The following is a 24005-nucleotide window of genomic DNA, read 5'->3' as shown; positions in this document are numbered from 1 at the left end:
GGAGTGCTAAAGCCTGGTATCAGGCCAGAAACCTTCAGATCTTCACTCTAATATACTCCCAAATGAGCTACATTGGCAACAACCAGGCCCACCAGGAAGGCTTAATACACAAGCCACAGCACATGCTAGGAAGATTTAAATTTGGATGTCACAACACAGGAGACAAGCAGTGGACTTGGCTCCAGAAGGGCAGGCTGGGGTTTCCTATATCCCATTCACTCAAGTCAGCACCTGCCCCCTCAAGCTGTCACTGGTGCCCCCAGGTCTGCAAGACAAGAGCAGCGGTTCTTACTAGAACAACTCCACCCACAGCTCACAGGCTCCTCCCAAGCCTAAAGTGGAAAATCATCTTGCCAGAAAGCAGCCCACTAGGACTCACCATTGCTTCTTTTCATTCCACCCAGAACCCCGCTTCTTCTTCTCCTGAGCTGCAAGTAGCCACCCCTGGGATGCCAAGAGGTAGGCACAGTATTCTACCTCCCAGCAGCCAACTGCACCTCCCCAGGATTTGCAGAACGAATGGTGGCTACTACTAACACCACTTAGCTGCAATGATGCTCTTAGCTTCTGCCCTGCCTTCCTCAGCTTGACTTCCCTCTTTTGCCCCATTCCTGCCTCACTTCCTCCTTTGGCAAGTCACTCAAAGGAGCCGGCTTCCACAGGCCAACCTCCAAGGGCAGAGGAGGCCAAGCCACAAGCATTGAAAAGGCGACTGGCCTAATTCCTCTAGCGTCCCCACGCTGACGCCAAGGTACTTTGTCCACTGATGTCACCACGCTCTATCATGCAGGGATTGGGGTTATGTGAGGGACAGGCCAATGGCAGAAGGAGGAGAACCTTGTTGGACAGCAAGGGGAGCTGGGAAAAGGAAATCAGCATGTTGCTGCCTGGTTTTGGGCTGAGGCCCTTTCGCATGTTAGGTAACCATGAGAACTGCTGCACTACAGCAACTCCATCACAGTGCACTGCCCCACCCTCAAATTCCATGTACTTTGGTGGTGCTCACCCTGGCATACACTGAGGAGTGAACCTGGAGAACATGACAACAGCTCTTCGATGGGTCAGCTGGAAGAGCAGAGGACTGGAGCCGAGGCTCAGGAAGTCGTCGTGATGTCACCCTTGTGACTCCAGCTTGAGGAGGAGCTTCTTTTTCTTCCTCTTGCTGAGAAAGAGCAAGAGAAGAAAGAACGTTCAGGTGGGCCAAGTGGGTGCAGAAACCAATGCTGCCTTTTCCTGCAGAGAAGCCCAAAATGAGGGAATTGCATTGGGTAAAAGCACTGCTGTGTTTCCAGGAAACAGCCCATCGCTGCAAAAGCCAGGGATTGAACCAAGGACTTTTCGATCATCAGTCTAACACTCTCCCAGCTGAGCTACTTCAGCACCTACAGGGTGGCTTTTTGGGCTGCTGCTTCTCACCTTGAAACTTATTCTCAATAAACGTCTCACCAGTCAATAATGGTCAATGCAAGACAGACATCACTTGCTATTTTAGCACTTCAAAATGTCATCAACTAGTCATTGGATCTCTCGAATGCGGCTCTTCAGTTCATGGGGGAAAGGCAAGAGAAGTGACCTTTGAACTAAAGGCCTGGGGTTAACATCCTAACGCTGTCTCCTACTGTAACACTATTTAATACTGGCCCACCCTGTGCTGGTGACAGTTCCATTTCTAGGTGTTAGTACCTTTCAGTTACTGTTAAAATTAAAAGTTTCTATATGCTTAAAGGAAATGATTTTTTAAAATTTGCTTATATATGGCCTGAATAAATACAGATTTACACATCCTAGCATGAAAATGTATTGTCTTATATGATAGAGAAAATCATGCATCAAATTGTGCATCAAAGTCATGAGATGAGCTACAAATGCAATAAAAAATAACGTATTCAATGGTTTAACATATGGAGCAGGGGTGGGGCTACGGGGCCACCGAAGACACTTCTTGCCTGGGATGTCACTTGGTCTAGGGGAAGCCCTGTCACGGAAAGCAGGAGTTAGTGTCACATGCCTATTTTCAGGCTGTAATCTGTGGGCACCCTGCTCTGTGGGAGGCATCTCAGTAGCCCAGACTCAGGGCTGGAACAGGCCCCTGACTGAGGGGATGGCTGCAAGGTTTACAGTGCTCTGATGTCTCAGACAACGTGTCTTCCCCAATACTTCGGATCTGTGTCCCCAGAATGCTCCTGCTCTGCCTCTGCTCCTTTCACATTCTATAGCAAGGAGCAGCAGCAAGGGTCAGGGATGAGCCATAGGGCACTAAGTGGGTGGCAGAGGCTTCAGGAGTAAACCCAGCACCCAGAGCAGAAGGGGATATGAGGATTTTTCTCTTTCCTTAGCCACATGCGATAGCTCTGAGAGCTCTTTGAAATGCCTCCCCTCCCACATCCTAGGAAAGGGGAAGGATTCTCAGGTTCTAGCTTGATTTGAATGAGGATCACTGGACCCTATAACCATTCACTGCCCTTTCCCAGAGAAACTTGTGATGCACAGAACGGGGCTGAGATAAATGCTGACAGGAGTCAGGAATTGCTCCCTGGAATAGCAGCAGAATTGGGCAGCTGGAAATCTCACCAAAGGAGCTGAAGCCTTGGTGGTTCGGAAATGGATGTCCTAGGTACTGCATGAGAGGTTTAGGTTTCTTTTCTGGACAATAGCAATGAGAGTTTTATCGCCTCAACATTTCAGTAGAAAATTCAGACCCAAACTGTGTGTGGTGGGGATCTCGATAGTGGTTTCTTTGGTTTTGATTTAGTTTGTTCTTTTATTCTCATTTTTAAAGCCCTTGATCATTTTGATGGGGAAAATGTTTGTACAAGGGAAAGGAAAAGTAAGAAAAGCTAAAAATCTGCATTGAGTGAGGGGGTCTGTTTGTGCCAGTACAAAGGTGGAGATTTTCATGGGGAAGGGATTAAGGGATAAATGAGAGGCTTTTGCGGGAACACAGGGGGATGTTTTGCAGTTTAATTTTTCCAAAGGGAAACCTCCCCACTTTCCCTGTGCTGCTGCCCAGCTCAGACCCCACTGACACCCCTGTGATAAAATGGCAATTTTCTGATAGTTTTGCATGTTGTGTATACCTCAGTTTCCCCTATTTGTTGCATGATTATCTAGTTCAGAGGTCCAAAATGTGGGGTTCATCCCACCAGGTGGAATGAAGTAACATTTTGGGAATAGAACTGGGGCCCAGGCCAGCCCCCCAGAAGGTGTGGGGAAGGAACACCATCCAGCTCCACTCCTGGCTGTAGCCCCAGCTGCTGGCCCTGGCTGTTGGCATGGCTCCCATGGGTCCTCTCCCAGCCCTACACATGTGGTTCTGGTGTTGCTCATGGCGGCATGGACAAGGCTAAGGAGGGTGTGATCCTCAAAAAGTGTTGGGACAACTGAACTCGGTGGTGAGACAAGGGTGTTTACTCTTTGCGGAGACCCCCACAGGGCAGGTGTGGCTGTTGTCTAGCTGCTTGGGCCCAGACAATGGCCACAAATTCTGTATCCTAGTGTAACTTTAGTGCCCTCTTGGCCAAGATGGAGTCTGCTCTGCAGGCACTCTGGCCAAGAAAAGGCATGCGCAGGAATGCAGCAGAAATCCCTTCCACCCCAGGGGCACCTGTTCCAAACCCCCCAGAGTGAACACCCACCCACAGGAAAAGTACAACGGATATAACAAAGGGAGATATTTACTTACAGAGGGATGAGAGAAGAAATACAACAAAGGGAAATTTAGGGGGAGCAGTAGAACAGGGCTGCATCCAAACCAAGGCCCCATAGGCCCAGCGGTAGCACAGTCTGGAAGGGCAGACACTGAGCAATGAGTCTGCACACAGAGTTCAGGAGGCCTGAGCAAAGTTCCAGTCCCATGGTGAGTCTTGGGTGCTCCTGGTTGTCTTCAGCACCAGTGAACTCTCCCCAGCAAACCCTCCAGTGCCCTCTTCTGCCGCTCTGTGCAAAACCACACAGAGCGACCACCTCCGCACTTAACTAGCTACAACCTCCAGCCTTGTTCCCAGTGCAGAGTCACAGACCCCAGTACTCACAGCCCTGGGCAGCCATGATGTTGGGTGCAGCTCTGACCCAGAGCTGATTCATTCTCGGGTGATTCCCCCCGGCACAGGGCTCCTCCTGGCTCCTGTCCTGGGCTGTCCCCGATCAGGCCTGTCCTGCTCAGGCCTCAGGCAGGTTCTCCCTGCTTCATTTCTCCAGGGCCTGCCAGCTGCCGCTCTCCCTCCCTGGAGCTCCAGCGCTGCCCCCTGGTGTTTCCCTCCTTTTTTCTTACTCTCCCTCTCCCCGCTGGGAAAAAGATTTAAAAGGGCCATGCTCTCTAAACCCCAAAGGGGTTACACTTAGTGGGGGCTTTGATTGGCTAGTTCCCAGTCCCAATAGAGGGCGGAAGGGTCAATGGGAAATCAGGACCCTGAGACTGACAGTCCCTAGGAGCAATTGGGAGAGGCCAAAGCTCCAAGTTAGCCGGACTGACAGGCCAGGCAGTGTAATGAGGGAGTCACCAGGCCAGGGGGTCCCATCCTCCTTGTGAGCTGGAACTGCCTGGGTCAGAGTGGGGTGGAGCTAAGCAGAGAGCAGGAGCCCGAGAAGAGCCAGGGAGCAGAGCTGTGCAGGTGTAGTGCCAGAAACTGCTCCCTGTAGGACTTGGCAACCTGTAGCAGTTACTGATACCTGAGGTTGTTCTTATTTGCTGACTTGTCCTAATTGGCTAAAACTTGACAGTGGTGAGGGATGGAAACATAAAGGCTTCATCCTCCAAACATCCCTGCCTGGTGTACATCTGTAGCTATTACCTCTTAATACAGGATTGTAAAAAATAGAGTGAGGTCATTTAAACATCATTTATTTTGCAGCTTCATTTATTGTGCTAACAATGTAGCATCCTGACTCCAATACCTCTGCCCATGGAACCTGTAGGTTGGATTCATTTTAGTGGGATGCAGGACATGTGGAGGATAATTTAAACTCTTAATTTCCTTAGGGTTTCTCTGCAATATACTTCTATGCTGGTGCAATTTCTGACTACTGCATGTCTATTGTATTTAATACAATAACACAAGTAAGTTACACAAGTGACATAGTCTAAGGGCTTGGCTACACTTGCAAGTTAGAGCCCATTAAAGCAGCCCTGGCTGCCCAAAATCCTGAGGTGTCCACACTCGCAAGGCACATGGAGCACCTGGGCTCTGCAGCTGGAGCGCTCTGGTAATCCACCTCCATGAGAAGCATAAAGCTCACTGTGCCCCGCTGAAATGCCCAGGCATCAGTGTGGACGACATGTTGCATTACTGCACTGTGATTGGCCTCAGGAAGCATCCCATAATGCCCTGAAGCCAAGTTCCCACTCTGGTCATTGTTTTGAAATCGGCTGCAGGCATGGGGATATCCCCTTTCAAAGCTCCGTTTCTGACAGCCAGCTGCTTATCTGCTCCGGGACAAAGCAACCATCAGTGTGGAATGCTGCTGTTGTGAGTGTGTGTGAGAGAGAGGGAGGTCTGCTACTGTCTGAACACACAAGACAGCATGCTGACACACTTTCAGCTCCCCAAACACACTGTCGCTCCCCCCACATACACACAACACACTCTATGTCACGCTCCACCCCTGCCCCCATTTGAAAAGCACGTTGCAGCCACTTGCACACTGGAATAGCTACCACAATGCACTGCTCTCTCTGGCATTGTCAGAGCTGTTAATGTGGCCACTCCAGTGCGCTTGCAGCTGATAGTGTAAACACATGACAGTGTTTTCCCTGCTGCGGTCTCGGAGGGCTGGTTTAACTCCTAGTGCTCTACATCTGGAAGTGTATCCAAGCCCTAAATTTGCCAGACCAACTGAACTAAGTAACTGCCCTCCACCACCATTTGCAGGGAGTAAGGGCACCATGGAGCACACACTGCACTTCCTGGCTTAGCCTTGTACATGCTGGGGTGGCCACCTCCCCATTGATGAGACCTGGTCCCACCATCTCCAAGGAGCTCCAGTCTGCCCTGCTGCCGTGCCTGTCTATGTTGTCTTCTCTAGCAGTTGACTGGAAGGTGAGCATTGGCAGCATGCCATGTAGCCGTGTTGTCTCCAAGGGTGAAAGCAGGAAGAAAGGTGCTGTTGGGGGGTGCAGGGCTCCAGGTAACTGGCAATATGGCATGGGGTCAGAAGTTTACATTCTCAGGCCTACGACTGCCTTTCGAGCTAAACAATATGTTCCTTTAAAGTTAGCATGAGTACATGTAATCATTTATCATTTTCTTGTGTTCTTTTGTTTATGGTACAAGATGTAATCGATCAAAAGGGGGGGTTAGTAGTATGGGTTAAGAATATAGTTAATTAAAAGATTCGGTAGTTAATGAATTGTAAATGATGAATTGTAGCACCTGTGAACATCTTTGTAAACAAGTAAGGTATATAAGACATGGCAACGGATAGTGATGCGTGCATGATTTGAGATTTTATATCTCCTTGCACCTTATTTGACTCAAATAAATATACTTGCTTCTCCACTCCGGTGTGGTCATTGGGGATACGCACACCGGGCAAACGAACCCCAACTGTTGTCCCCCTGCAACGGCTTTGGCGACCACGGCAGGACGTCAGAGGCTGAAAATTAGCCTTGCCCGGACCCTCTCTGGTGGCTGACGGATTGAGACAACCGCTGATGCACAGCGCGCACCGGTGCTTTCACTGGGGGCCTCAGCGAAGTCTGGTATGGTCGACCCCGGGAGGCACAACGGTGCAACGCCCCAGAAGGTGGAGAAGCTTTGGTCCCGAGCGACGGTGAGGAACCGGTCTTGGGGATAAGGTAGGATATAAGTTAAAGGGTTTAATCTGTCACCTGCTGAGACCTGGGGACGCCCAGGGTCTCCCGGTAAGGAATGGGACAGGGACAGTCACAGGATAAGGTAGCGTGCATGCCTTTAGAATGCATTCTGGTTGCATTCTCGGTAATTGGAAAATCTTTGGAATGGATCAACTAACTAAAGGTAAACTAAAAAGATATTATACAATAGACTGGCCTCAATATCAGCTGGAGGATCAGAAACGGTGGCCACCGGAGGGTTTGATTAATTATAATACGATCCTCCAACTTCTCTTATTTTGTCAGCGAACTGGTAAATGGAATGAGCATATGTATGGTCAGATATTTATGTCATTATGGAACAGAACAGATATTTTGAAGCAGTGTAATTTGATTCCAATAGGCTTAGGGAAGAGTTGTGAAAATATTTAAAACTCATTATTTACTGTAATAGCAGGAGCGGGGTCATATTCGGCCACGGCACCCCCATTGTATGGTGACAAAGTCCCCTCAGCCCCGCCAATTGAGCCTGCCACAGGTTTGTACCCTTTAATTACTGAAACCCGAATCGCTTGCAATGCTACGGCTACTCAGGAGTTAACCACTATGCAGGTGTACTCTCATGTTCCTTTTAATCCTGTGGATCTAGTGGCTTTTAAAGCGCAGGCAGGGGAATTCTCAACCAATCCCTCCCAATTTATCTCAGTTTTTGAAGGCTGTCTGGTTAGTCATAAACCTGACTGGGATGACTGCCAGGTACTTCTGCGAACACTCCTCTCTGAGGTGGAGCGGAACCAGGTTTTAGCTAAGACACGGGCAGAAGCAGAACAGAGATATGAGCAAAGTCTTGATGCTTAGAAGGAGGCCAGGGAGGAATTACAGAAAATTATAGATAAATTCCTGCAGTGTGGGGTATTACAGGAGTGTCACTCAGCTTGGAATACCCCTATCTTACCAGTCCAGAAACCTGATGGCAGTTATCGATTGGTGCAGGACTTAAGAGCAGTCAACGAGCGGGTTAAGACTCTACACCCCCTCGTGCCCAACCCATAGACGCTGCTAGCCTCTGTGGGGGGACAGTATTAATGTTTCTCAGTTTTTGATTTAAAGGATGCCCCAGTCCCAGGAAATTTTCTCCTTCGAATGGGAAGACACAAACAGGAATAAAAGGCAGCTGTGTTGGATGGCGCTGGCACAAGGATTTAAGAACTCCCCCACTCTCTTCGGCCAAGCTTTATCTTGGGACTTGGAAGGATGGGAAAATGAGAACAAAGTCCTTCTCCTGCAGTACGTTGATGATTTATTAATAGCAGCAGTGGGACTAGAAGTATGTCTCCAGGCAACCGTAAGTCTTTTAAACTTTCTCGGGCTGCGGGGGTATCGCATATCAAGAAATAAAGCCCAAATTGCCCTCCCCGAAGTACGTTACCTAGGCTTCCAGATCAGACAAGGGGAACGCCAGCTCTCAAGGGGGATGCTTGAAGCTATTTGTCGAGTCTCTACTCCCCGGAATCGCAAGCAGCTCAGAGCATTCCTGGGAATGGCAGGATTTTGCTGCATATGGATTTCAGATTTTGGACTGCTAGCTAAGCCACTGTATGAACGTGTTAAAGGGACCAATTAAAAACCATTTTACTGGACAACAGAGGCAAATAATGCCTTTACCTTAATAAAAAGAAAATTGATGGAAGCCCCAGCCCTGGGTCTGCCCGATCTTTCTAAGCTCTTTCAATTGTATGTACATGAATGAAAGGGGGGTCCTGGGACTCCTTACACAGTTATTGGGCTCTTGGAAAAGTCCAGTGGCTTATTTCTCCAAACAATTGGATCAGGTTGCTAAGGGGTGGCCGGCATGCTTACGGGCAGTTGCAGCTACAGCTCTGGTGTTAGAGGAAGCAGAAAAACTGACTTTTGGGGGGGGGCTGTTCAAGTATACACTCCACACAAGTATACACTCCACATATGGTCCAAGCCTTACTGGACACAAAGGGGGGTCTCTGGCTCACCCAAGCTTGGGTAGCCTGGTATCAGGCTAAGCTCTTAGAGAACCCCGAAGTTACCCTGCAGGCTTGTCCCTCCCTTAACCCAGCCGCCCTGCTGCCAGAAACAGAGGGCCAAGAACATAACTGCTTGGAAGTTATAGATGCCCAGTATTCCAGCCGTCAGGATTTAAAAGATCAACCTCTTCCTAAAGCAGACTATCAGTGGTACACGGATGGCAGTAGCACTGTTGTAAACGGACTTAGAAGGGTGGGCTATGCTGTTGTGTCTCTCCATGAAACTGTGGAGGCAAAAAGCTTGCCCCCTGGAACCTCAGCCCAACTAGTCGAAATAGTGGCTTAACTCGTGCGCTTGAACTGTCAAAAGGGAAAAGAGTTAATATCTTCAAGGACTCTAAATATGCCTTTGGTGTGCTACATGCCCACGCAGGTCTGTGGAAACAAAGGGGATTACTGATGGCTCAGGGCTCTCCAGTCAAGCACGGGTTACAAATTCTTCGGCTTTTGGAAGCCGAACAACTCCCCTTAAAGGTAGCGGTAATGGACTGCAAGGCTCATCGAAAGAAGGATCACAGTATTAACTAAGAAACACTGCTAAGACTGTGGCTCTTAAACTTGTTAAAAAGATTTTTCCTAGATTTGGCCTGCCTCGATGAATGGAGTCTAACCAGGAACACACTTCACCTCAAAAATTGTGCAGAATGTCTTGGATATCCTCCAGCTCAACTGGAAACTTCACACCCCTTGGAGGCCACAAGCCAGTGGAGTGGTAGAGCGCACTAATCAGACACTCAAGAGGCACCTAGCCAAAATATGTTAGGAAGTGTCTTTAAAGTGGCCCGATGCCCTACCTTTGGTTTTACTCTGCATTCGGGTTCTTCCTAAGGGTAGAACTTGGTTTAAGCCCCTTCGAGATTATGTTTGGAAGGGCATGGCCTATGAATGGTACCCCAATCCTGCTAGGGAAATGGGAGGTTGGGTGTGAATATTTGTCTCAGTATATGTGTTCTCTGTCTGCTGTTTTATGTTCTCTTTACAGGTACGTTAAGGACTCTCAGCCACTCCCTTTGGATGCACCTGTCCATTCCCTACAGCCTGGTGACTTCATCCTCGTCCGTACCTGGAAGGACGAACACCTCCTGGAAAAGTGGAAAGAACCCTATCTCGCCTTACTGGTGTCCCACACGGCAGCTAAAGTAGAGGGACACAAAAGCTGGATTCACTACTCCCGACTAAAAGCTGTTCCTCCACCGCAGAATCCAGACCCCGAGTAGTGGACGGTTCAGCCTACTGGGACCGGAGCATCAGAAGATTTGGGACTCAAGTTATTATTTAAACGCAAATAACTCTAATTTGGCCATGTTTTTAATACTTGTATAGGTGTTTACTGTTTCTGGACAGCTGGCCCCTTTATCCTTCCACTCCCCAGAAAATAACTGGTGGGCCCTTTTAGCTGTCACAGCCTCTAATTCTTCCCACTTTTGTGTAGGGAGTGGCTACACTTTAGGGTCTGTATTTACTACTTGTTTTGTGGGGGTGGCTATGCCCTTGCAAGAAATTCACAAATATACTAAACTTGCTGGTTTCAATATTAAATTGACACCTGGGCATCTGTCTCAGTTTGGTTCTATCTCAAGTCCTAAGCCCTATACAAACCAGCATCTTCTTCAGAATAGGCTAATGGCCATGTCCTCAAATGTTACTTCCTGTTTTACTATTGTAGGGGCACGGAAGGTTGATACTAATTTAACCAACCATGAGATGAATTGTTCTGTTTCCCCAACCCCGATTTCTTATTTTTATGCACACTTATATCTTCCCCGTGGGTGGTTTTTGCTCTGTGGACTAACCGCATTTACCAATGTCCCAGCTAACAGTTCGGGAGGCCCTTGTTCTCTCGGACGATTAACCATGGGGGTTGTCCCTGGCCATGCTCTAGTTTTAAAGACACCTGGACCTACCCCGAGCCCTGGCCTGCCTCTGGACGAAACATGTGATTCTAAGGTAAACTTGGTGTCTAAATCTCAGGCCATAGCCCTTGCTACTTCATTGGTCGGAGTCCCAGGCCTGGCCTTAGATGCAGAACTCCAGCTTGCTAAAGTGGCCTGTGCCCTTGCCAAGTCCATTAATCTAACTTCCACTTTAATCTCTGACTTGGCCTCGGAACTCACAGGGGTCCGAGAAGGGGTACTCCAAAATCGCGCTGCAATAGACTACCTCCTCTTAAGGCATAATCATGGCTGTGAGGAATTTAAGGGTCTCTGTTGCTTTAACCTTTCTGATCACAGCCAAAGCATTGAAAAGACTGGCTAAGTTGCGTGACATTGTCACTCACATAACGCAAAATAGTGACAATAATTGGTGGGGTTCTTGGGGTTTTGGTAATTGTTTTGGGTGGCTTAAAAGCATTTTTACCTCCCTGCTAGTGGTAATAGCAATTGGTTTGCTCTTCTGCTGTGGTCTGCAGATAGGAGTGCCTTGTTGTAAAAGTTGTCTTTCTGCCCTCCGTCAGCCAATAGAAATGTACCCCCTTAGGGCAGTCTCGCTGCCAACATCAGGTGGCTTGCCCTTTGACCTTATTCTAAGTAATGAATATGAGAAAACTCAATGAAAGGCCTTTGAGTATTCTCAAAGGGGGGATTGTTGGGGGGTGCAGGGCTCCAGGTAACTGGCAATATGACATGGGGTCAGAAGTTTACATTCTCAGGCCTACGACTGCCTTTCGAGCTAAACAATATGTTCCTTTAAAATTAGCATGAGTACATGTAATCATTTATCATTTTCTTGTGTTCTTTTGTTCATGGTACAAGATGTAATCGATCAAAGGGGGGGTTAGTAGTATGGATTAAGGTTATAGTTAATTAAAAGATTTGGTAGTTAATGAATTGTAAATGATGAATTGTAGCACCTGTGAACATCTTTGTAAACAAGTAAGGTATATAAGACATGGCAACGGATAGTGATGCATGCATGATTTGAGATTTTATATCTCCTTGCACCTTATTTGACTCAAATAAATATACTTGCTTCTCCACTCCGGTGTGGTCATTGGGGATACGCACACCGGGCAAACGAACCCCAACTGTTGCCCCCCTGCAACAGTGCCTTCATAGCCCACCCAATATTCCATAACATAGTTAAGGAAAATATTTCTCAATGAACTCTCAGTAAAAGATCAGTGTCTGCATTAGTCTATGAGCATTAGTATTTTCTTGAAATTTGTCAGATCAACCTAACTAACACCTAACACACATTTTAACCTCTTTTCACACTGTTGCTCATTCTCAAGGTCTGCTTTGCCTCCAGACAGATCCATTCTTTTTCAGAACAGCCTTGCTCTTTCACTGAGGTGTCATAGTAAACACTTCCCTTCACTCTATTCTCAGACAAACACTAGTATTAACTGTTTGCTACTGATGGGTCTAGAAAGCACTTGTCAAGTGAAAGATGCTGTTTCTGGGCCATTGTTCCCAAGATCCAGTACTTTGTGTTCAAACGTCTCCCAGCTTTGTTGGTGAAAATAACACCAAGGCTTCTTTGCAATATGAAAGGAGTTTTTTACCCCAGATGGGATTATGAATGCACAATCTTCAGCTTTGAAAGCCAAGACCTTACCCATTAGGTCACTGGGGCCCTGCAAAGCAGTTGAAAGAGTGATGGAAATGCCTGCTCATAATTGCACATTCCTCACATTCACTCAGAAGCCAAATATCCCATTTAATGCCCTTACAGAAATGTCTGCATCTCCTGGCAGTGAGGCAACTGGGCAGGTCACAAACAGAGCTGAGCACCACCTTTCTGCCAGCCATCTTTCAAGAAGAACACCACCCTAGAGTCACTCCTCCCTCCTTCAGCACCTCCACATCTGTGGCTCTGAGTGGCAGAAGGATGATTAGGGGGCGAATCCGGGGCTGGAAGCAGGGTACCTTCTAAACAGGGACAGCTGTTTTCTAGTAAAATCACTAAAAGAGAAGGAGAAAATTCAAAAGAGGTTCCTCTTGGCACTCACATCCATAAACCCAAATACTCTCTCAGTCCTCAAAGAGAGACCTGGAGAAGTAGACTTGCTGAAGCAAAGCCACAGAGGTCTCTGAGGTTTCCCTGTTCCCTCACCCCTGTCCTGCCTGGTTAATGTCAGCATCTCTCTGTGAGGTCACCACCTCCCCACCACCTTTGACCAATAGTCTGAGGTCATGCCAAAGGCTTTTGTGATACCACTGCCACACTCCTCCCTTGCTGTGGCAATGTCCTGCCCCTGGCCAGGCACTTTTCAGGTTTGAGCTACTCCCTGTGGATCATCCCACTCAAGGAGCATTTGTTCTAGGAAGCAAGCTGGTTAGACAGGAAAACAGCAGATGTTGCTCCCGATGCTACTCTCAGTTTTTCAGAAATTAGTAAACTTTATAGCCAGAAGAGACCATTAGAGCATCTAATCTGACCCCCTGCATATCACAGGCCTCCTGTATGACACAATAGCTACGTTTGGAGTAAACACATTCCAGAAAGGCATCTAGTCTTCATTAAATTACATCAAGAGATGGTGAATCCACCACTTTCCTTGGTAACTGGTTCCTGTGGTGAATCATCCTCACCGTTGAATATTTGTGTCTTATTTGTAATATGAATTTGTCTCTTTTCACCTTCCAGCCATTGGGTCTTGTTATGCCTTTCTCTGCTAGATTAAAGAGCCATTTCATAGCCAATCTTTTCTCTCCATGAAGGCCCTTCAACACTTCAATGAAGTCACCTTTCAATCTTCTTTTGATAAGCTAAACAAGTTGAGCTCTTTCAATAGCTCACTAGAAGGCATTTTTCTCCAGCCCTCAGAACATTTGGTGTCTCTTTGGTCATCAGACTCCTGAACTGCAGCTGGATGTGGTTCTTGTTCTTCTGCACAGCATAGCTTCTGGAGAAGAGGGATCTGCAAATGTACATTCATATGATACCTTTGTTTAATTGATGAAAACATAAACTAGACGCTTAGAGGACTGGAACTGATTTCTGCTGATGGACAGGTTCACTAGGTTTTTATGCATTTGGACAGCTAAATGTTGAGTGTTTACATTCATTTATTTCAAGCATCCCCATATAGTGGAGCTCCTGAACAGAATGGAGAATGGAAATGAAATTGTTTTCCTTTTTTTTAAAAAATGAAGGAAGATTACAAGAGAACACAGGGGTTTGAACCAAGGACCACTTGATTAGCAGTCACACACTCTACCAGTGAGCTATATGCCCATGAAAGCAGTATGAAATCATGATCTCCAGGACTTTGATGGACAGATTCCTCACCCACCTACCCCTCCATCAGGACTGACTAGGTATGTTCTGCTGCCTTTCACTCATGCAGGAAGGATAATAACATTTCATTCTATTCAATCCTAAAGTGATTTGTAACCCACCACTAGCCAAAACTGGTCATTTTGGGGAAGTGGCCCCATCATGCTGCATATCTAGGCAGAGTAGGTGTGTCTATGCAAACATGGTCTGTTCCTGAAGTGTTTCCCCCAGTTACTCGCTGGATGTGAGGGGGGAGCTCATTCTGCCCGTGCTTCTGCTTAGTAATTAAAAACTCCTTAGTGTCCCTATTTCTGCTGACCTTAGATTTCTCCTCCTGTCTCTTTCTTGACAGATTACATAAGGTGGCTGAGTGGTTAAGGTGATGAACTGCTAATGCACTGTATGCATGGGTTCAAATCCCATCCTTATAGGCTGCATTTAGTCTTCACCCTCCTTTATAGACAACCATCTCTCCTTGGGTACAATAATAGCTCTAGCAATGTCGCTTCCTGCAAACAAAAACCTTCTGAGAAACTCAGAGCCTCCATGCTTTAAATTAAATATCTAAATTCCACATTTCTAAAAAAAAAATTCTCTAGTCCTGTAATTCTTAGTTTTTATCTCAAAAGGTAACATCCTCATCATCTCCCCCAAACACCCTGGGCCCTGCCCACATTATTAAAATACCCTCAACTCGAGCAAGGCCAGAACAGTGAACCAGAGCTAATGTCTAGGCCAAGCTGTTCTAAAGGAGGCAACTCAAACATTTTCTTCCTGCTTCCCTTGGCAAGGTCTGACTGAGAAAACAAAATTCCACAAACTGAACATTTTCTGCTGAAAAACCAATACTAGTCTGTTTGGGGACTTTGGTTTGAAAGTATTATTGTTATTCTCTTCTGATTTCTGAATCAGTTCAGTCTTTGTCCTCCAGGTGTGTTTCCAGCTGCTGAGTTGTGGGGGAGAGAGGCCAATCATGATGTCTCTTTCACAGTTTCTTCCAACTTGCTAGAAAACTCCTTTGCTACAATGTGAGTCAAGCAGTGTCCATTGTCTTTGTGTTATCTCGGAGAAGCCTGTATTGTACACAGTTCCTGGGATAGTCCCTGGGAGTGTAGATACCTTCAATGGGCCAGCAGCGAGTCTGGCTCCTCCATTGTCACACCTGAAAGGCTGGTGGGGGGCATTTCCCAACCTCATAACATATCTCAGTAAGGCACAGAGAGCAAAACTTCATAAATTCCCAACCAATGCGAGCACACACAATCCAACAAGATATTAATATTCAACAAATCAAGACTTTTAAAATGATACCCCCCCCCGAGCAATGCACTTTATAGGAGGGGGCTGTGGGTTGGGATTGAGGAGCAGTGTAAAAAGGAGGGAGCTGTTGGTTGGGACAGTGGATAAAGGTGAAGAGGAGTAGGCTCTGGTTGGGAGTGAAGAGCTGTGAGCATAGAAGGGGCTGAGGATTGGGACTGAGGGGCACTGGAAGTAGATGGGACATGGGTTTAGGTTGAAGAGCATTGTCATTTGGGGATCCAGCAGGACAGGGGAAGGCAGCAGGTGAGTCTAATTTCTTATGGATATTCTGTGTGCGTGTGTGTTTGTGCACGTGCAGGGGAGGAACATGCTATATGCCCAGTGGCCTTTGTTCCTCCAGGCTACAAGGACAGAGGGGATGTCAGGAAGTTGCCCCTTCAATTCCCCGCAACACAAAGGCCCTTCTTAGGAAAGGCAAAGTCTTGAAGAGAAAAAGTAACACCAAAGAGGACTCCAGAAAAACATTTTTTAAAGGTATAGTGAGTAGTTTATTACTTGACCAGGGACTCAAACCCAGGATCTTCAGATTAAAAGTCTGATGCATTACCAACTGAGTTAGCCAGGCTCACCAGAGAAAACAAAAGTACCAGTTGTGCAGAGGAGAAACTAGTCAAGAAAAAGAGAGAAGGACACAACATGGGAAACCTGCTGCTCTCTCTCTCTCTTCCCAGCCCTGGCCTGGCCTGGTATGAGTACTGGTTAAAAAGAGGGGAAAATATTGACATCTGCCAGCCTTTCATAGCTGTACAAGACTCAGGCACAATACAGAGGTGCCCATCTGCAAGTGTTGAATGGTTGGATTGGCTAATACAGCCTGTAGACGTCCAGGGCACTCTGGGATACAAAGCCAAGTGTCCACCACAATCATTATTTCAAAGGGATAATGATAATGAAGAGAAGGTTCACAAGTGACTCAGTGGTTGCATACAAAGGTGCATGTCTGGCAGTTACATTGGGAAATTCTGGCTCCTTCTCGGGCTCAGGTGGGCCACCTCGGTCTAGATGTAGAAGTTACAACATTAAAACTTGAAAGAGGGGCCAATTTCCCCATCATTTTACACCTTTACATCCAAACACGATGACTTTCTGAATGAACCCTCCTCGTTCAGCCAGAAGATCTTGGGGTGGATGTAGGAGTCACTGGGTAAAATTCTCTGGACTCTGTTCTGAATCAGGTCAGAGCAGAGGTACCTAGTGATCTAGTCTGGCTGTAAAATCTATAGATCAACACCAAATATGGTGTGAAATTAATCCTCAGGAATGGCTGTTCCCCACACACATCCCAGCAAAGGGCTCTCCAACGAAGGGGGCTGTTGAGGAAGGAAAGAAGAAAGATGTCCTTCTCTCCCTGGAGGAAGTGGGCTCTGCGCTTTGGACAGAAAGAAGGGGAAGGAAATGGCCACATGACTACAGCAGAACCTAAGAAATGAAACGCAACAGGCTTCTGAGCACATTGATTCTGCACAGTGAATGAACCTGACTCCCATATCATGAAAAACCCGGGAGAAAAGAGTTCCAATAATTCCTGCCTGTTTACTTTTGAATTTTTTTACATTATAAAGAAAATTGTAACAAAATTAGTCTGAACATGAGCTGCCTGTTATTAAAAGCTGGTTCCCAATTCAGTTCCAGCTGCTCTGCCAGAAACACCCTCAGGTCCCTGCTCATCTGAGGAAAAGGAGAACCCCCCACTGGGCATGGCCCTTAGTGCTAGGCTGCTGTCCCAGGGTGCAAGTGGGGACTGAATGTTTGCTGCTGAGGAGGGAGCTAGTAGAGGCCTCTGGTGCTCTGCTCCTAGCATCTGCCCAGCCCAGGCTGTCCTCTGCCTCAGATGCTGCTCCTGGCCTGCTCTAGAGTCAAACATGCAGGGCCCCCAGGGGAACAGAGGCTGGGACAGGGCAGTAGCCTGGGTTGGGCTGAGAAGATGCTGGGAGTTCTCATTCCCTGAGAACTGGCCTGGCTCCCTTCTCAACAGCAAACAAATCAATTCCATGTCCCCTCCCAAGAAAAACCAGCCTGGAGCCAAGGGCAATGGGGGACAATTCCTTTTGGTTCTCACCAAGGCATAAGAGAACTCAGGGCATTTCTAGCAGAGCTTATGGAACTGACGTGGGGAAACCAGCCTTTAATAACAGGCAGCTCAAGTTTAAGCTATGTGCTTTTAACAATTTTTACAACATTAAATAACCCTTCAATCATAGTGTCATCATCCATGAAATTGCTTCAGCCTTACAGGTTCCCAAGTGCAAAACTAAACATCTCTTCGCACACAAGGGATTGGAGATCAGTCAGTGTTAAGAGTCATCCCGCATAAAAGAACCATGTTGTGGTACATACTGGCCCCATCATGTGGCCATCGCCTTTCCCTCCTCTCTGTTAAAAGTCTTAGTATTTTGCACAGAAACTTTCTTTCCTCAGGAGAGACCTGGGAACCAGGGCTGCCAGCCAGACAAACGCCTTTAAGAGGAGGCATAACCTGTCAATAAATGATCTCCCTTCTTCAGTTCAGTGACAGCCTGAAATGTTACTTATCCCAGCAGAGCTGGAGGATTGAAAGCAGCTATATCAAGCCCCTGTGTAGCTAGCAGGAATGAACACAAATGCTCCCTTTTATATGAAGAGATGTTTAGTTTTACCCTTGATAAACTACAAAACTAAAGGGAAAGGTGCCAGATATAAAGAGTGAAACACAAAGCAATCATCATACTTATGCCCATAGTGACTGCAAAATATTTCTATATACCTCTGTAAGCAGAGTCAGTATGAGCTCTACCCTGACATCTGGTGGTGAATTATGGTGAGTGTAGAAAAGAATTTCAGAGGCTAATCACATTTGCACAGGCACACCCAGCCCGCCTAGCATAGCCCACAGCATCTGAAAATGGTTACTTTGACAACTGTACGATCCCCTGAGCTGAACTCACTTTGGGTTAATGGTGCACCAGTAGTGGGGCTTCTCTACTATGAGCTGAAATCATTAGAGAACTAAAATTGCTGAGCTGAGATCACTGAGTGATGTGCTAACTAGTGGGGGAGCCTGAAACTATATTGCAGAGCAGAGCAGCTGGCAGAGCAGAGCAGTTGGTGGGACACTTGGAGTGTCTACAGAGCGAGCAGAGCCGAGCAGTTTGAGGGGACGGCTGGAGCGCATCACAGGGCAGCTGGTGGAGCAGAGCAGCTGGCAGAAGCAGAGCAGAGTTGAGGAGTTCGTGGGGAAGGCGGAAGCAGAATCCCATGGAGAGGGAGGGCAGTCCTGGACCACATATGGTGCCCCTTTCTACCCAGGCTGGCGGGGGGGAGCCCCTGCAGATAGATTCTTGAACTCAGGGGCTGCATTGACCTGGGACAGAGACTTTTGGGTTGAGGGACTTTTGGGACTGTGGGTGATTTTTGGGTTGCTGGACTGAAGAGCCCAGGGAAAAGGACACAGCCCAGATGAAGTGTTTTCTCAATTTAATGCTATCTTGTTTATCTCATGTTATTAAACATTTTCTGCTACACCGAGACTCTGTGCTTGTGAAAGGGGAAATATTGCCTCTTTGAGGTGCCCAGGGATATGTGTGTAAGATTTTCCCAGGTCACTGGGTGTGGGCTCGAGCTGGTTTGCATTATGCTGTAGGGAAGGGACCCCTATGTATTGAACCCAGTCCTTGCTGCTATTAATTCCGCCTGGCAGAAGGGTTACACTTTTTATTATCATCAGTGTATTATTTTCTCTGTCATCTAAACATTGACTATACCTTGACCAAGAAAATTGGATCTTGATAAAATAATCAACTACCCCTCATTAAGGTAATGGACTTGACACCCACTCAGGTGTCTCCACGCAGGTTCAAGTACTAACAACAGTGGCTGCCTTACAGCCATAGCTTTTAATCAGGGCAATACATTGATACAAATTCCTGTTAAATAATTTCTCAGCCAGAGTCCTTCACCCACATTCCTTAAGGCATTGGGCCACCATGTGGACGTTTCATTTCCCTCCTCAATTTCACACAGAGACACAATTTTGTTTGCACAGATCTGTGAACAGCAAAACCTCCTTGTGTCTCTGGTCTGAGCCAGGGCATTCGATTCCAGTGAACCCTTCTCTCCTGCAATGGTGATGGTCAGACAGAGGGGACGTGGCCACCTTCACCTCTGACAGGGAGACATTGGCTCTGCTCTTTCTTTATGCTGCTGTTGTTAGTCCATGAAACATCAGAGATGGAATGCAAGGCTGAGCTCACACACCAATCCCCTGAAACATTTCAGTGCCCCAGAGAAATCCTGCCCCCTGCTATTGGAATGATATGGTGGAGATTTGAATAGGAAAGGGACTGTCTGAATTGTCAGTGCGGGGAACGAACAACCATCTCTAGCAATGTCGTCATCCATAAACACACTCTCATTGTGCTCCAGCTGGAAAGGAAATTGGCAGAAACTCTTCCTGTTCAGCCATGGACACACTTACACTAATGCACAGCCATAAGTGTGCTGGGGGAGCTGCACACTCTGAGCCATTTGAAGTGACAATTCTGTGAGAACAGAAACATTGTGTAGGGAAGTAGCTGACCATCAAGTAGTTATGGCTGAGTGGTTAGGGTGATGGGCTAGAAATCCATTGGGGTTGCTCCATGCAAGTTTGAATCCTGTCAACTACGGAGGCATTAGTGTATTGTCATTGCTATTGTCTTAGGGCCTGAGCATCCATGGAGCCAGATCTGGTCTCACTCTGAGGTTGTCTACACTTGAAAAACTGCTGCAGCACTGGGGAATAGACAGTTGCTATGGTTACTGGAGGGGTTTTCCATCCCTGTAATAGCTATGTTGACAAAACAATCTTTTATTTCATTTAGCACTATCTAACCACTGCTTAGGTCAGCTTAATTATACTAGCTTTGGGGTTTTTCACATCCTAAAAGACATACTTGTTAGAGGGTTTATCCCATCACCTCCCATTCCCTGGTCCTTCTCATGTGACCAGAGAGCAACAATACATGAAGTTCAAAGGTGCAAACAATTCAGTTTATTGGGGTAAACTTCCAGCAAGCAATGATTCCAATTTCCTTCCTCAGTACCCCCTTCCCAGCTCTGACACCACAGAGCCTTGTCTGTGTCCCTGTTCCCATTCTCTGTTCCTATTGCCCCCCTTAACAAAACATAATTCCACTTCCCCTAACCACATTCCCATTCCTCACCTTACTTCCTGATTGACTGCAGACTGTATAGTAAAACTGGAGTTCTGCTTAGCTATATCATAACCAATCATTTTACTGAAATGTAACTAACCAATCCTAACATACTGTAACACGATTATCTAACCAATTATACCCCACTACCTTAATTGGTTTACACACAACAAATTAATTATACAGCAGACAGAAACAATCACAGAACCCAACAGAGATTATACAGACAAGCAATAGGAAAGTAGGGACTACAGTGATAGAACAACAAAAAAAGAGGATTTCACACCCTAGCTATTGATCAGTGAGTTCCTGCCAGACAGGATGCTACATGGTAGAGGTTGAAGATGGTAGTTGCTTAACTATCTGGCCCACAGGGCAGGATTTTGAGGTTCACCATTATTTTCTCAGAATGCTAGCACCATCTTTTGTTCACTTAAAATGTGAGCAGGGAGATTCCAACACCGCAGAACTGATGGAGCTCCAGGAAACATGTTGAAAGAGATGTGCCATCTGAACCTCCCTAAAGCATTCATCAAATATTAATGAAAACTAGGGTTCATAAGTCATATTCTTTGTAGTATGAGGATGGTGGATTGGTCTAAAGTGCTAGTTATAAGACTCTTTTCTCCCTCTTCTGGTCTCTGTTTTCCTGTAAACCTGCAGCTTTGGGGCAAGTAATTCAGACCCTGGGTCTGTGTTGGAGCAGATGGGAGCACCTAGCTCAGCAAGACAGGGTGCTGGAGTCCTGAGCTGGCAGGGAAAACAGGAGCAGAAGTAATCTTAAGTATGATCAAGACCAGACCTGCACAACATATGACCATATAGATCCATGGTCCCATTAAGCCTTGTATTTCTCCTCCCTCAGCAGATATCCTGTCTGTGGGAGTGGCCAATGCCAGAAATAGTAAAGGAAACTCTAACCTCTTCCCCACCATCTGCACAATGACCCATTTCATATGTTATTACATGGGAAAAGTCCCTCCTGAACCCCCAGCCACAGAGAGTTTGAGACATGAAGTGTGATGGTTAGCCCTTCCCTTTAATCCCCCTGCAGATACCCCAGCCAAATGTGGGGACCCTGATTCTGCCAGGTGTTGTACAACTCATAGTGAGAGAGAGAGAGAGAGAGAGAGAGTCTTTGGTGCCAAGAGCTCACAGGCAAATAGACAAAGTGTGGGAGGGTGTTTCCCATTTTACAGATGGGAAAACTGAGTCCCAAAGATGTGATGTAATTTGTCCATGTTTGCACAGAGAATAATGGGGCCAAATTGGGAACTGAATCCAAATTTTCTGTGTCACAGCCTGGCCTTTAATCACAAGACAAGCATTGTCGATTGCATGGCAGAAGGTCCAGTGGGAAGTTGTAGAATCTCCTTCATTGGAGGATTTTAAGAAGAGGTTATGCAAACACATGTCAGAGGTGGCCTAGGGATACTTGGCCCTGACTCTCAGGGTCCCTCATTGCCCTACCTTTCTATATGATTCTATTGTGTGGGTTTGTGCTGTGTCCTTGTTCCACTCTGAGCTGTTTTGCACAGTGTCACTTTGCACTCTGATGCATTGTTTCGTGTTGTGTGGTTTTTGCACTGCCTTGTGTTGCATTGGTTTGAGCTGAGCTCTTTTGCAGTGTGTCATTTTGCCCTATGGCGCATTCATTTGCGTGGTGCTGAATTGTCGGGCTTTGCACTCCTACATATTGTCACTTTGTGCTGTGGAATGTCAGTTCATGCTGAATTGTTAGATGTTAGATTGGGGTGTTTTCACTTTTGTTGTTGTTTATATTATATTGCAATGGCATCGAATTATAGAGCTGTACATCTGCAAGGGCTCTGGAGAGGTCATGAAATCCAGCCCTCTCTGCTGAGGCAGGGCCAAGCAGAGATGATGTGTCAGAGGCATGTGGGATCAAGTGCCCACAGCAGCCGTCCCAGGCATGGAGCAGAAGATGGGAATCAGAGACAGAGCAGGTTGTCTATGGGACCAAGTATATGCAGACAGTCCTTGACAGAGGTTTGTTCAATCTGTTCTTAAAAACCTCCAAGAACAGAGCTTCCACAGATGCCCTTGGGAGCCTATTCCAGAGCTTAACTGCCCTTAGAGTTAGAAAGCTGTTCCCAACATCTAATGTGAATCTCCCTGGCTGCAGATTAAGCCCATTACTTCTTGTCCTACTGTCAGTGGACATGGAGACCAATTGATCATTGTCCTATTTATAAAGACCAAACTTTTCTCTCTGCAGTCATCCATTAAATGGTTATTCCCTCTTCTTGCCTGGAGTAAAATGAAAGAGGAGAAAATCCTCTCTTAACAGAGGATGCAAATGTCAGTTTGGTCTCTCTTCATGTTTTACTGAAGCTCAGAGAGAGGAAGAAATATGACCTGCCAAAGAGCATAGAGAGTTTGTTTCATTTTGGTCTGTGACTATTGCAGAAGAGTGACACCTTAAGAGGTGGGTGAGGAAAACCTGCAGGTCGCTAGATCCCTCCAGCGTCTGATAGAGCCATTTGTGAGGAAGGTCTGGGGAAGCCAAGGAGGACAAGGAGAGGGGAAAAAGTACTTGCAGCTGTTGTGCAATCACCATGCTCCCAGCAGAAGGGTTCGGGGGGCTCAGCACTTTGGCTGTTAGTTGAGGACACAGAACTCACAAGATGGCAAAGCTCAGAGCTCCATTACACAGAGTCAGAATGTGATCAGCCCACATCGAGGGGGAGCAACACCCCTCCCTTGGTCTCTATGCCAGAGCTCCTATCAGCGCAGTGTCCTTCCCTCAAGAGTTGGCTGCTGCGATGGCTGCGATCGGGTAAATGAAGGCAGAGGAGGATTGTTCCTAATGAGTTTTCTTTGTGTTGCTCTGTGATCCTGTTGGAGGAAGCTGAAGCATCATTTGAGTTTGTTTCAGTGTCTTGGGTTGGGCTCAGGTTGTGCCCCTGAGCACAGGGGTTCCTACACTCTGCTCTTAGCCCTTCAGGAAGTGGACAATGGAGTAGTTTCAGAAATTGGACAGAAAGTATCCTAGGAAAGTGTAGTAAAAGTGAGAAGAAAGCTATCATTGCATCTCTAGTGGTTAGGATGTGGCACTCTTACTGCCACAGCCTGGGTTTGATTCCCAGTCAGGAAGAAGTGATTTTATATATTTTTAAAAACCTTGAGTTATTCTTCACTTGCAATTTAAACAAATCCTTGTTTTTTCCTGATTCCCACATCTTCTACATGATGCTGGAAAGGGCTTTGGAGACCACATAAAAATTAAAGCTTCCCACTGACTAGTAACAGAATATGGGCATGTTTCCACTGTGCACCTCGAAGTCCAGGCTGCATGCCCTTTTACACAAATAGATATGTGCAAATTATTTTCCCCCTTGCTAGCTAGCCTAACCAACATTATAATAACAATAATAGACATTCAGGTTGACCCAAAATGAATATTTTTTCCAATTTTCTTGC

The 24005-nt window shown here is 46.6% G+C and overlaps 1 protein-coding gene, 1 long non-coding RNA gene and 1 pseudogene across 4 annotated transcripts in view; 2 read left to right on the top strand and 1 right to left on the bottom strand.

The window, feature by feature from the left end:
• Nucleotides 1–24005, bottom strand: part of LOC115636587 (zinc finger protein 154-like) — a 658270-nt gene that overhangs the window by 228481 nt on the left and 405784 nt on the right. The gene's annotated exons all lie outside the window — the stretch shown is intronic.
• The window catches only part of LOC115636545, a 1011845-nt pseudogene that overhangs the window by 841782 nt on the left and 146058 nt on the right, over nt 1–24005 (top strand).
• Nucleotides 7643–11824, top strand: LOC115636811. The gene is made up of 2 exons (XR_003997075.1): nt 7643–8135; nt 9830–11824. It is a non-coding gene; the product is annotated as an uncharacterized LOC115636811 (long non-coding RNA).

The sequence above is a fragment of the Gopherus evgoodei genome, chromosome 1, assembly GCF_007399415.2.
Source record: "Gopherus evgoodei ecotype Sinaloan lineage chromosome 1, rGopEvg1_v1.p, whole genome shotgun sequence".
Taxonomy (NCBI): Eukaryota; Metazoa; Chordata; order Testudines; family Testudinidae; genus Gopherus; species Gopherus evgoodei.
This window is presented reverse-complemented; position numbering and strand designations above follow the sequence as displayed.